The 14,871-nt window shown below is 44.0% G+C and overlaps 1 long non-coding RNA gene across 1 annotated transcript in view; it reads left to right on the forward strand.

Moving 5' to 3' along the window:
• LOC124777918 overlaps nt 1-14,871 on the forward strand; it is a 761,041-nt gene that overhangs the window by 582,459 nt on the left and 163,711 nt on the right. The window lies entirely within an intron of this gene.

Below are 14,871 nucleotides of genomic sequence, written 5' to 3' on the forward strand. Positions count from 1 at the left end.
TAAACAAATAATAGAAGGCCATTTACTAGTTAAATATCAGAAAAGATTTTGTCAGGCTCTACCAGCCCGAATATTCTTTTGCTTTTGTCCTCAAGAGCTTTGGATTGTAAGGTAAGATGCAGGGCGGTTTCATCGTCCTCACCACAGAATAAACTTTTCAGGAATTCTTCCTCTGTAGCTATCATTTGCATGGTGACCATTTGCAGCACACATGCTGTAAAACAATTTAATGTCGACAGTATTACCCGTCAAACTTGATCCGAGCTGATAGTAGATCAAGCTCATGAAACACAATCATTCACGTCCTTGCGAATGGTTGAAATTTCATTGTAAATTTTTGTTTCAGTTTACCCACAAGTAAAAGTCCAGAGGCGTTAGGTCTGGCCACTTTGTGTTGCCGGACCGACCAATACAACGATATTGACATCTATTGCTCAGAACCTCTGTAATTAACCGTTCTGAATGAGCAGGACATCCGTCGTGTTGGTAGCACATAACTTGCCGCATGTCCAGTGGGATGTCTTCTAGAATTAGTATCTCTGTTGAGAAATCAAAATACCTCGCGGTATTTGAGTTCCCATCAATGAAATAAGGACCAATAGTTCTGTTACTTAGAAGGCAGCACCACATTTTGGCTGACCAAGGTCTTTGTCTATCCCTTCTCTCAGCCGCTGTGGATTTTCTGAGGAACAATAGTACTTGTTGTGAAGACTAACTTGCTAATGAGAAATAATATTTCATGTGAAAATAACATCTTGATCAAGAAACCGAATTCCTGTAGCCCCGTTTCAGAGAATTCTGCCTTTTGTCGAAGTAATATGTGATATGGGTGAAATTTGTTGGAATGTAGTATTCGCAGAACACGTCTTTGACTGATTCCACTCTCTTTACTAACAGGTGGATTGTGTGCGACAGCTGCTAAGATGTCAACTGCAAGTCGCTCGTCGGTTGTTGAGCCGTTTACGTTTTTTTACTATCGACGTTTCTGTTTCGTGAAATTTTTGTATTGTATATGCAAAGGTAATTTATGAAGTTATTGCACTATGAGGCTTTGTTGCTGATACTCCATGATTAACGTACCCACACGTATATCGCCAAATCATACAGAACCTAATGCACTGTACGCAATTTCAAACGTATTATTAAAAGGTAAATAATATAACACGCCTATCTATTTAAAGTAATGAAGTTGATTGTTATCTCTTCTTCCCTGCCACTTACAAAAAAATAATGAATACAACACTTTGTTCCCCCTTCAAGCTAAGTAGCTTTTATTTGAAAGATTTTCTTCTATCATTGAAAGAGGCTGAGTTATTCAGGTGGCCTTCCGTGACGTGCCTCACGCTGTCTGTAAGTGCAGCATGCAAAGTATAGTTTGTTCACGATTTCCTGGCCGGCCGGAGTGGTCGAGCGGTTCTAGGCGCTACAGTCTGGCACCGGGCGACCGCTACGGTCACAGGTTCGAATCCTGCCTCGGGCATGGATGTGGGTGATGTCCTTATGTTAGTTAGGTTTAAGTGGCTCTAAGTTCTAATGGACTGACGACCTCAGAAGTTAAGTCCCATAGTGCTCAGAGCCATTTGAACGATTTCGTGACTGGTTTCCAGGCGGTTCGTGGAGCAGAAGCAACAGGCCCCCCGCACCAAAGCTCAACGCATAGACAGCAATGGGGACAGTGTAGGTGTGGGGGTGGGGCGCTATTCTGGCACTGTTTTACTGGTTTGGTGTCGAACCTGGTCGTCTGGTTTTACAGCGCCTGCCTGCAGACCGAACTGTCATGGGATCAAATCCTGGTTGAACAACGGGAATTTTTAAGTCTGCCTTTTATCTAGCCTTCAACTCTCAATGATGTGAAAATTCTCCTAGGCACTAGTGGCTAAACTATTCCCGGGAGGTTTTCTGGGTTAGGTTAGGAACACACAGGTCACTGAAGTGTGCTGCATTTGAAAGACCTGCACTAGGCAGTTCAGCCACTCGACATTATTATTCTTACTATTTTGCCACGGCACTACACGCAACCACTTCGTAACGGCTACAGTACGCACAGATATTACATTTGTAGCTCGGGAATGTTGGCAGCATCTCCACACGAAACACACTTGCGCTAAAGTCGAGCAACTTCTCCTGCCCTCAGCCAGTCTACGACTAGGGACCCTCTTGTTCAGCAAGGTATGAAAGAAATATTTTTCTCTCAACAAGGTCTGTCATCGTCTAGGTTTACTCGGAGTTGTTCTAGTTTCGGGGGCGTACAGGTGCGTCCTATGTGCTTTTTTGAAACATCTGCCCGGTGTAAACCATGAATTTTCCTTACCACTGAAGAAATTCTATTGATTCTAAGTAAATGGATTTTAGTAAATTTTACTTAAAATTCTCTAAATGAGGACTGGCGAGTAAATAGTTCAGCTTGCGCTGTAAATCATAGCGCTGCTAATCGGTACGAGGCGCTTGCATTCTGGCGTTGTCAGCACTGAAAAGACCGCTCCCCGCAGGATGCTGTGGCCATCGCCCAACTTAACGTCGACAAACAGTACAGTGAAGTGACAAAAGTCATGGGCTAGCCATATGCGCGTACACAGTTGGCAGTAGTACCGCGAACATAAGGTACAAAAGGGCAGTGAATTGGCAGAGCTATCATTTGTATTGAGGTCATTCATGTGAAAGGGTTGCTGACGTGGTTATGGCCGCAGGACTTAAAGTAATAGACGTTGAAAGCGGAACAGTAGTTGGAGCTAGATGCAAGGGACATCCCATTTCGAAAATAGTTAGGGAATTCAATATTCCGAAATACACAGTGTCAAGAGCGTGCCGAGAATAGATTTCAGGCATTACCTACCACCACGGACAATGTAGTGGCCGCTGGCCTTTAAGTAACGACCGAGAGCAGCCGTGTTTGCGTAGTCAGTGCTAACAGACAAGCAACACTGCATGAAATAACCGCAGAAATCAGTGTGGAACATACGACGAACGTATCTGTTAGGACAGTGCCACGACATTTGTCGTTATTGGGCTATGATAACAGAGGACCGTCGGGAGTGCCTTTCCTAACAGCACGACATCACCTGCAGCGCCTTTCCTGAGCTCGTGACCATGTTGGTTGGACATAGACGATTGGAAAATCACGGCCCGGTCAGATGAGTACCGATTTCCGTTGGTAAGAGCTGATGGTAGGGTTCGCATGTGGTGCAGACTTCACGAAGCGATGCACCCAAGTTGTCGACAAAGCACTGTGCAAGCTGCTGGTGGCTCCATAGTGTCGTGCGCTGTGTTCACATGACGAACTGGGTCCTCCGGTGTAAGTGAATCGATCATTGACCGGTTTTATCTTCGGCTACTTGGACATCATTTGCAGCCATTCATGGACTTAAAGTTCCCAAACAACGGTGGGATTATGGATGACAATGGGCCATATCACTGGGCCACAACTGTTCGGGCTTGGTTTGAAGAACGTCCTGGACAATTAGAGCATACGATTCGGTTACCCATCGATCATTTATCGGACATATTCGAGAGGTCATTTCGTGAACAAAATCCTGCACCGGCAATACTTTCAAAATTATGGACGGCTGTGCAGTCAGCATTACTCATTATTTTTTGTGCAGAGGACTTCCAACGATTTGTTGAGTCCATGCCACATCGAGTTGCTGTTCTACGCCGAGTGAAATGATGTCCGACACTATGTTAGGATGTATCCCATGCCTTCTGTCACCTCAGATTTGACCCAAATGTCCGGGTTTTCGATGTCTTTGTCTGGTGTCGGCAATGCCGGACGTATCCAAACTCAAGCTTGACGAATTTGCTTTTAATATTTATGACACAACAGACAGTAGTAACGGCAAATAAAATGGTGTATAAATGAAGATGGTATCTGTTCTTTCGGAGATGTCCGAAAGAACAGAAACCATAGGTCACCATGCAGCTCGTTTTTAGAATGAAATAACAATGAAATTACTACGCTTAGCTGCATACAGTTTTGGTATACGTCAACGGGGACAGTCGAAAATGGGTGCCCCGACCGGGACTCGAAACCGGGATCTCCGGCTTACATGGCAGACGCTCTATCGATCTGATCCAGATCGATAGAGATAGCAGAGGTAGTCCCTGCAGTCGCACTATCCTCTGTGCCCTCGGTAGCTCAGATGGATAGAGCGTCTGCCATGTAAGGAGATCCCGGGTTCGAGTCCCGGTCGGGGCACACATTTTTCACCTGTCCCTGTTAATATAATCAACGCCCTTGAGGAGCCGACGGTATTAATATAATTCTAATTTCGTTCTAGACGGTTGCAGGTCATCAATGTGTCCGAAAGAACAGACACCATATATATATATATATATATATATATATATATATATATATATATATATATATATAAGGCTCACCGGCCATTTGACTATCTTCATCTGTGCGGATGCACAAACAGTGCCCAAACTCTTACGGGAATCGGCAAAAAGCCGCGAGTAATGAGTATAATGGGCAGGGACACTATGAATATAGTGCGGGACAATATAGTTGGGAATGTGGGTCTCACGGGAGGCGGGCCGGAGATAAGTCGCTGCTGTCGTACTATCCTCTGTGTCTCAGCTGGATAGAGCGTCTGCCATGTAAGCAGGAGATCCCGGTCGGGACACATATTTTCGACTGTCCCCGTTGACGTATATCTACGCATGTGTGCAGCTAAGCGTAGTGATTTCATTGTAATTTCAAAATAAAATGGCGACATACGTTACCGTTAGAAATGACAACTGACAAAATTACAGCTCGCTACAAACTATGCTGTCCTGAAACGGAAACATAGTGCAAGCTGAAAGTGTTGAATGGTGGAGGTGAAAGTTTGACCACCGAGGATCGCTGCTGTGGCTACAGGCGTTTTGAGATTGGTTGATTGCGCGCCGTCTCTCACAGGTGGCTGTAACTTCGAAAATAATTTTGAACGTACTTCAGCTGATGCCACTGTTGGGATGGTCAGCAACGTTTCTTGTGGCGCACCACGTTTCGACGTATTAAACTTCAGTATTAATACCTGCTCGCCACGCTTGCATTAGTACGGCTGTTAGCTCGGGCACCGTTAACCGGCCGCCACAACTCACGCGGGGGCGTCGATTAGCTCGGACGGTTCTTGCAACAGGCACACAGTCGGAGCGGAGTTGTGGACTTTACAGGGCGGGGGGCTGGGGAGGTGCTAATCCCGCCGAGCATCATCCCCTTTCCTCCCTCTGCTGCCCCCTCCCCCGGCCACCCCGGACCACCAGTAGCCGCTTAATCTCCGCCGGTGCATTAGCGGAGGCCCCGCTCGCCTCATTACATTTGCATTTTACGGCGACGGCCACCCCTCGGCTGTACACATCCGTCTGCGACTCGACCCGTCCGGGATATCCAGGCGCCGCCAGGTGGGGTCGACGGCTGCCGCGTGGTTCCGAACTGCTACGGCAGTGGCGTCGAGATGGGAAGAGACGCTCTATGCTGTGACATATTGCGATAAATAAAAATTTTACTAAATATTATCTGCAGCCAGTGTTGCTCAGCTTCGACGTATTTAAAGAACGGCATCACGAAACTGCTAGTAGCTGCTGTATCGCGTGATTGCGCATCGACAGCCGGATTCGGGTAAGCGATCATTTTCAGGTCACGACACAATTACCTCAGGTTAAAAGAAGGGTCCTTGTCGTCAAGTACTGCCCAAACTGTTTTCGCTACCGCTCTCGCAAGGAGTGACACGATCACCGAACATCTTGAACGAATTGTGGTTGGTATGGTCACCTGTAGTCTGTGTGGCACTAAGAGGCGAATCTCAGTGCCAAAGCAATGTTCTGCAATAGCAGGTTTGCTCGGGTGCTGTAAGCGCGTGCGTTGCTCACGCTCAATAAATCGGCCATCCACAGACATGATCAATACATGACATGTCACAACTACACTGAAGCGCCAAAGAAACTGGTATAGACATGCGTATTCAAACACAGAGAGATGTCAACAGGTAGAATACAGTGCTGCGGTCTGCAGCGTCCATATAAGACAAAAAGTGTCTGGCATAGTTGTTAGATCGGTTATTGCTGCTACAATGGCAGCTTATTAAGATTTAAGTAAGTCTGAACGTGGTGTTATAGTCGGCGCACGAGCGATGGGACACAGCACCTCCGAGGTAGTGATGAAGTGGAGATTTTCCTGTACGACCATTTCACGAGTGTAAATAGTTTGGACATGAAGAGAATAGAAGCTTTCGAAATGTGGTGCTACAGAATAATGCTGAAGATTAGGTGGGTAGTCACATAACTAATGAGGAGGTATTGAATAGGATTTGGGAGAAGAGAAGTTTGTGGCTCAACTTCACTAGAAGAAGGGATCGGTTGGTAGGACATGTCTTGAGGCATCAAGGGATCACAAATTTAGCATTGGAGGGCAGCGTGGAGGGTAAAAATCGTAGAGGGAGACCAAGAGATGAATACACTAAGCAGATTCAGAAGGATGTAGGTTGCAGTAGGTACTGGGAGATGGAGCTTGCACAGGATAGATTATCATGGACAGCTGCATCGAACCAGTCTCAGGACTGAAGACACAACAACAACAACAATAACCGTAAATATCAGGAATCCGGTAAAACATCAAATCTCTGACATCGCTGCGGCCGGAAAAAGATCCTGCAAGAACGGGGCCAACGACTTCTGAAGAGAATCGTTCAATGTGACAGATGTGCAACTCTTCCGCTAATTGCAGCAGATTTCAATACTGGGCTATCAGCAAGTCTCAGCGTGCGAATCACTCAACGAAACACCATCGATGTGGGCTTTCGGAGCCGAAGGCACACTCGTGTACCCTTGATGATTGCACGACATAAAGCTTTAAGTCTCATATATGCCCGTCAACACAGACATTGGACTGTTGATGACTGGAAACGTGTTGCCTGGTCAGACAAGTTTCGTTTCAAATTGTATCAAGAGGATGGACGTGTATGGGTATGAAGACAACCTCATGAATCCATGGACCCTGCAGGTCAGCAGGGGACTGTTCAAGCTGGTGCAGGCTCTCTACTGGCGTGCGGAGTGTGCAGTTGGAGTGATATGGGATCCCTGATACGTCTAGATATGACTCTGACAGGTGACACTTACGTACGCAACTTGTCTGATTACATGCATCCATTCATGTCCATTGTGCATTCCGATGGACTTAGGCAGGACAATGCGACACCCCATACGTCAATAATTGCTAGAGAGTGGCAGCAAGAACACTCTTCTGAGTTTAAACACTTTCACTGCCCACCAGGCAGGAACATTATTGAGCATATCTGGGATACCTTGCAACGTGCTGTTCAGAAGAGATCTCCACCTCCTGGTACTCTTACGGATTTTTTGACAGCCCTGCACATGGTGTCAGTACCCTCCAGCACTACTTCAGACTTCAGTCGAGTCCATGCCACGTCGTGTTGCAGCACTTCTGTTGACTGAGGCTCCTACACGGTATTTGGCAGGTGTACCGGTTTTTTTGAGTTTTCAGTGGTTAAGGAATATATTACACAACTGTCTTACGCAAACAATATCAGTCTTCAGGATCCCAGGAGGGCCCTAATCTTAGATACCACTTCTACCGCAACGATCTCGTATGTAATATCCCAATTTAGAACACATTGAAATACAACATTATCCTATATGAGAACATCTTCCCATTTGCATCTGTGAGAATTTTGCCGATCTTACGTTGAAACTGGAACATTATCAAAGTATACACATCAGCTGTATAGCATTTAACACCCCTAAAAAGAGAAATCATGCACGCAGAAAGGACTAATATAGATTTAAGGAAGGTAACTTGGAAAGTAACTTTGCGTCACAGAAGAAATACTTCAGTTGAAAGACGAAAGAAGTAAATAAAAAAATATTTAGGAAAAGGAACAAATGCAGCAAAATATGTCACGTAGTAATGAAATGCAGACGACCTTAAATGAAACAGCTGCACGATAAAGATGAAGAAATTGGAAAGGAAATGGTCGTTAGGTTGGTTCAAATGGCTCTGAGCACTATGGGACATAACATCTGAGGTCATCAGTCCCCTAGTACTTAGAACTACTTAAACCTAACCAACCTAAGGACATCACACACATCCATGCCCGCGGCAGGATTCGAACCTGCGACCATAGTGGTCGTGCGGTTCCAGACTGAACGGCCTAGAACCGCTCGGCCACACAGGCCGGCAAATGGTCGTTAGGAGGACAGACTCAGCACACAAGAAAATCAAAACAAATTTTTGGTGAAATTAAAACATAGGATTCCGAAATTGAGAGTTCTAAATAGTTCCACTGTAACGGAGAGGGCAGTTCGGTTGAATGAGTGCCCAAACGAGGAGTAGGAGTTGTCTGCTTGACGTGCGAGAAGAAGAAATGCGTGTCAAATAGGAAAACGTAGGGAATCCAGTACAGAGGTTGAAAGAGCTTTGGAAGACTTATAATCATACAATGTATTGGTTACATTACTTCTGAATTTCTAAAGGCATGGTGGAAGTGGCAACCAAACGTTTATTCAAGTTAGTAAGCAGAATCTACATGGGAATTTTTTATGAATATCATCACACAGAACCGAAGATATCAATGACAAATAAATCCGATAATTTTCGCGCAATAAGCTTAACGGCTCATGCATTCCACTTTCTGACAAGAATATTAGTTCGAGAAATGACAAAGAGATTAGAGTATTTATTAGATGGGCATTAGGAAAGGAAAAGGCACCAGAGAGGTGGTTCTGATGTTGCATTTGGCAGTGGAGGCGAGGCATTTTCATAGAATTAGTCGACTTGAAGAACGCTTTCGACAACATAACATGCTACAAGTAGATTGAAGTGTCAGAAAAATAGAAATAAACTATAAGGAAACACGGATAATTTATAATTTGTTCAAGAATCAAAACTGAACAATAAGAATAAAAGATTGCGACAGAAGTGGTCGAATTGAAATGGGCTTCCTGTGTTCGACGGAAGTTGTTAATTCTTATAGGATGACTACAGGAAATTGCCCTTATTAATTATTGTTATCTGCGAGTATTGGCCCATGAGAGTACTTTTGTTACGCGATATGATTTCATTTTAAGAACAAGTTAACACAAATGTCACATACTTCGCGCAACAGTTAATCTTAACTATGCTTTAATGATAGAGCTTCCTATTAATAGTACTAATTTGAATTAAGAAATGTTTAATATGCTCCGCCTTATGGGCAAACATGTTCATTGGGCGTGCCTGGCTTGTAATTGCAATTTAAACACTTCTGCATAAAGAAACGGAAAATCTTGAATAATATTATGGAAATTTATATCATTTGTTGCTCACGAGATATCGACAAAAACTTATCTCCTGGAACTTTGAAGAATCATACCAAAATTACTGTTACCAATCTAATGCTGGCTAAATGGGTTCAACACATGACGAACAATTCTCAATGAATAAGTATTCGTGCTGAAGGTAAATGATCACGGTCGGATTCCCATTAGTGGATGATTTAAGTCCGTGACTATATGCGTTCTTGAAAAGAATTGTATGAATGCCACAAATTTAATGATGAGAAGGCGCATGAATAAATATAAAAAGGATTGTATCAGTTATTATTTGTTGAAGCCGAAGGACACAGTCTATATGAAGAACACAGTTATAGTTACACGAATCACGTGACCTCTATAATATTGCAGGACGAAAACTTCGTCCACAAAGCACTCGAAGAATCGTACGATAATACGAATAATCGTTAGATGAATGAAGAACTGCTCTATACAGCGCTGCCACGAATCAAAAGTGTCGCATCGAGAAAACCTGTTACGGACCACATTAACCGAAGTTGGATGTTCCACGCTATGACTCATAAAGGTTCTGTAAGGACGTGATTACTTTGCATCAACATGACACGCCAAGCAGCGCGTTGCCAACCACATTAATGTGACCGACTATGAAAAGCCTGAATAATACCTTACGCAACGCGGATCGCTACGAGATATGCAGGAAGAGAGTTCGAAACAAGCACGTACGTTGCGAGCTGTGTAACAAGCCGCATTGTCCTGCTGGTAGATACAATCGTGATGAGGAGCAACAACTGCATGTAAGGGCGTACGTAATCACCAAGGATAAATGCACACTTCTGTTCGTCCACTGTACCCTCCAGAGCCACAACGCTCCCTCCTCCGGCTTGGACCGTTCAGACGATTGTTGTAGGGTGTGTTCTATCAGACGTTTCACGCCATACTCGCTAACACCCATCTCTCCTGTTGAGCATATAGCGGGATTCATCTGAAAAGACCACCTGTCGTCACTCAATGAACCTCCAGTTCCGGTTTTGGCGTGCAAATTACAGCCTTCGTTGGGTATGAACAGCAGTCGGCCTGTTGCTGAGGTCTATAAGCACCAACGATCGCTGAACGATCGTTGCTGAGACACTGTTGAGAGCTCCTTGGTTTTTCGGGGCAGTCAGTTGCTCAACAATTGGACGGGGTGCATCGCAGTTGCCTCGCTGCCGGTTTAGGATAGCGCTATTTTGCCATGCTCGGTGAACTTTGACCACAATGACACTCTAACATTTTACAAACTTAGCCGTTTCGGAAATGCTTCCGCCCGTGGCCAGAAAGCCAATGATGTTGTCCTTTTGTACATCAGATGAATCTCCCCGGTTCCGCATAACGGCAACTGCGCACACCCTCGGCCTTACTCTCCCCAACGCGTGCAACATACTCTCTAGTGTCAGTGCTGCCACCTGCCGTCTGTGAGTGGTCATTACACGTTGGCGTCGAACATAGGCGTCAGTCACTCGTCGCACGTGACAACAGAACGTAGATCGCAATTCTCACTATAAGGATTCACGTACAAACGCAGGTTGTAAACACCAGCCTGTCTCTTTTCCATATACTTCAGAGCAGCCACACTTCCGCCTTGCATGGAACACAGCACAGCATAGCACAAAGCCTTTTGTTCCCCTTTCACAACCAGTGTTGCTCTCGCACTGGCCGTGGTGAACTCCTATTGGCCGAGACCTGCTGTTCAAGAAAGAGCAATTGAGCAACAGCTGACTACATCACAGATATCGATTTGGTCGTGAATTATCAGACATGTAAAACAGGAGACGTTGACGTATACAGGATGTTCATGGTGTTGAGACAGCAACAATCCACAAATTTATTTTAAGTTCCTTTATTCAAAGGCTACCGCTACCCTTTTCGAATCATTACGATTCATCGTCATACGGCTTTCATGCTTTCACTACAATATGTTCTGCGTTTTTTACTGACTAGTTACCATAAAATATAAATAATACATAATTATAATCACGTCACAAAGATGGTTGAGTTACAGATTTGCATTGCGATGTGACTCACATGAAATGTCGGTTTGGAGTACTCGTTTTCATAGTTTTCGTCCAGAAGACAATGTTTGTAGTTTTCGCTGTATTGAGATCATTGCACACATAAACTTACATAATTGAGCGATTCAGATTTGTGCGACGATAGAGATGTGGTGAAAATGAATTCAGTGACAAATCTGAAGCGCTCAATTATGCAAGTTTATGTGTGCAATGATCTGATAATAGGATAGGATCCTATTAGTCAGTAAAAAACGCAGCACATGTTGTAGTGAAAGCATGAAAGCAGTCAGACGATGAATCGTAATGATTCGAAAAGGGTAGCGGTAGCCTTTGAATAAAGGAACTTAAAATAAATTTGTGGCTGGTTGCTGTCTCATCACCATCAACATTTGTCTTCAAATACCAGCCACAGTCTCCAACCATGTCATCATATGACAAAATCCATACAGGATGTTCATTTTAACAGAAGACACTAAAATATTTCCAAAACTACACATCGAAACAAAAAAGGTTGTAAGTCCTATTTGTTTGTCTCGCAGGGAGACGTCCAATGATACCACACTTGTCCCCCGCCCCCCGCCCCTCCCTCCCCGTGCCAGGAGCCAACTTTGAAATCTTCAGTGGGAAATTTCGGTTTTTACTGCAGATTACGATTCTAAGGCAAAATCTGCATACGTTTTCTCTGAGCCATTTTCTTCGTTTTGCTACAGATGGCGCTGTAATCGAAGAAATTGTAAAGTATGCACAATCATAATTTACGACATGCTACTCAAAGGCCCTTGAATATCCAATGGCACGTGGTACCCCACTTTCACGCTGCAAGGGTAGAACAGGCCAGTATTTCATAACTTCTAACTGGAATTTCCATTCGCAACATTGTATTCCTCCGACATATCGAACAGGGGACTAATCGTGGTCGTGTAGCGACCGGAGCTTACTTATAGTGCAGACGTAGAGCAGATAGCTGCCCTAAACATTACAATACTTGCGCAGTGTTTATTGCCTGCACACCTACCTATCATTTGGTGAACAGACGTGCTAGTGGACGATGAATGTTGCAACCTCAGAAGAAACAACTGAAATGATCCTGATTTACGGAGAGTGTAGGAGATATGTTGAGGCTGCTGTTGCCTTGTATGCCGAGGATTTCCCAGAGAAAGCTCGCTCTCGTTCGTTCTTTTACAGGGTTATGAACTCCTTTATGTCTGATGATAGCGTGCAACCGGCGATAGGAAATGAAGCAAACATATTACAGGAGAAGCAAATGAAATAGCTGTAATAACGGCAGTGCACTATAACCCACGGATAAATGCCCTGCAATTACACAGCGATTCCAGTTTGTCCGTAGGTTGTATTGTCACAATACTGCATCGCCATAAGTATCATTCATATCACGTGTACTACATCAAGAACTTCATGGGACCGATTTCATAACCAGGTAGTGTTTTTTTAATGGGCACGTTAACGAATGCAGACGACCCCGAGACGACCGATGTATTATTTTGCTATTAGTCTACGTTCACAAACTATTGTAGCGTTAACCCGTATAACATGCACTATTGGAGTGTAGACAATCCCCACTAGTTACGGTAAGCTGACCATCAACGTCCTTCGTCGGTTAACGTGTGGTGTGGCATCATGGGGAACAAACTCATTGGTCCGTATTTTATCGACGGCGCGTTGAATGGACGGAAATATCAAACGTTTTTGGAACAGGAACTACCGATAGCACTGCAGGATGCTGCCCTGGACGCTCGACAACGTATGTGGTTTCAGCATGAAAGTTGTCCAGCGCATTACCCAATAGAAGCACGGGAGGTATTAAAACATGTTTACACTGGCCAGTGGATCGACAGAGGTAGCCCTATTAATTGACTCACTAGGTAGCCAGATATGACGTCGCCAGATTGCTTTCTGTGGGGATATTTACAAGCAGGTGGCAACAGGTCTTGAAGACATGGTCGAATGCATCACGAGCGCAATTCCTGTGCTGACACTTCGGCAGATACGCTTCTATCCTGTGCACTGTCATTTGAAAAGCGGATCATTAAGTGAATTGACGTTGGCCGTACTACATATGAACGATTATACTTATTTGAAAAGTAGAGTAGAGTTTGCCTCGATCAATGGCCACAGTGGCGAGTCGAGTAGTCCCCTATTCGATATGTCTGAGGAATATAACATCGCGAATGGGGTATCCAATTGGTCTGCGCAACCCTCGCAGCCTGGAGGTGGGGTCCCACGTGCCACTGGATTTTCAAGGGTCATTGAGTAGCATGTCGTAAATTTCGATTGTGTAGCCATTTCTATTCCTCCGATTACAGCGCCATCTGTGGCGGAATGAAGAAAATGCCTCAGAGGAAACATATTTAAATTTTACAGGGGTCTCCATTGAAGATTTCAAAATTGCCTTCCACCCCCACCATCTACGCACGGATTGTAGTGAGGGGTCGAGTGTGCTATCATTGCACGCCCCATCCGAGACAAACAAATTGAAATTATACCTTTTTCTATTGTTTCGATGCGTAGTTTTCGAGTTCTCTCGATGCCTTTAGTTAAAATGAACACCATGTATAGCGTGCATTTTTCAGGTTCTGAGATCCGGATGTAGCGTTTCACCTCTACTGTGAATCTGTGTATCAAAGAAGCGAGGACTGAGAAGTTTCAGGAGTGCGATAAAAGTTAGCGGTGGAAGGACAACAATATTAAGATATACGATGACCTTGCTGTCCCTAGTAAATCTGGAGTATAATTACACGACATGTTGAATGGAATGAAGAGTCTAATCGGTAAAGAATATGGCTTGAGAATAGAACAAAGTAAGATGAAAGTAAATGAGGCACAGCAGAAATTTTATTAGCAGCAAACTGTCAATTAGAACCGGGGAATCCGTACCAAAACAGGTGAAGGAACTTTGCTGCCGTGGAAGGAAAAAAAAGGAACAAGAAAAAAGTACCTCACGCACTAAGGAAAGTGGATGTAATAAGCAGAATATTCCTCGATAAAAGAATTCTACTAGCGTCAAACGTAGACCTTAATTTGAAGATTAAATTTCTGGGTATGAACAGCATCGTATAGAAATGGATATTGAACCGTGATAAAATCAGGAAGAAGGAAATCAAAGCGTTTGAGTTGTGAGGAAAGGAATATGCAGAAAACATTGACTGAAAGAAGGGACAGAATTATAGGACAAGGTTAAGGCCCCAGCGAATAACTTCGACGAAATTAGAGGAAGCCCTAGAGGACAAAATCTGCAATGGAAGGCAAAGGTCGGAAAAGACCTAGCAAATAATCCAGAACATTGGTCACGCGTGCTAGTCTGAGTTTAACTCGTGTTTTCCTTTTTCTTTTCTTTTTTTTTTTAAAGAAATTTCCGCCATTTGTTAATTGTTCACTTATTTTATACAGTCTTGATTTCGGCTTTGTAAAATAAATGAACAATTAACAGTCAAATGGTGGAAATTTCTTTGAAAAATATTCTATATGACTGTGGTCCCCCAAGAAGGAAGATCATTAATTGACCTGTGTGCTGTTTCGATATCAAATCGAAAGT

The sequence above is a fragment of the Schistocerca piceifrons genome, chromosome 2, assembly GCF_021461385.2.
Source record: "Schistocerca piceifrons isolate TAMUIC-IGC-003096 chromosome 2, iqSchPice1.1, whole genome shotgun sequence".
Lineage (NCBI taxonomy): Eukaryota > Metazoa > Arthropoda > Insecta > Orthoptera > Acrididae > Schistocerca > Schistocerca piceifrons.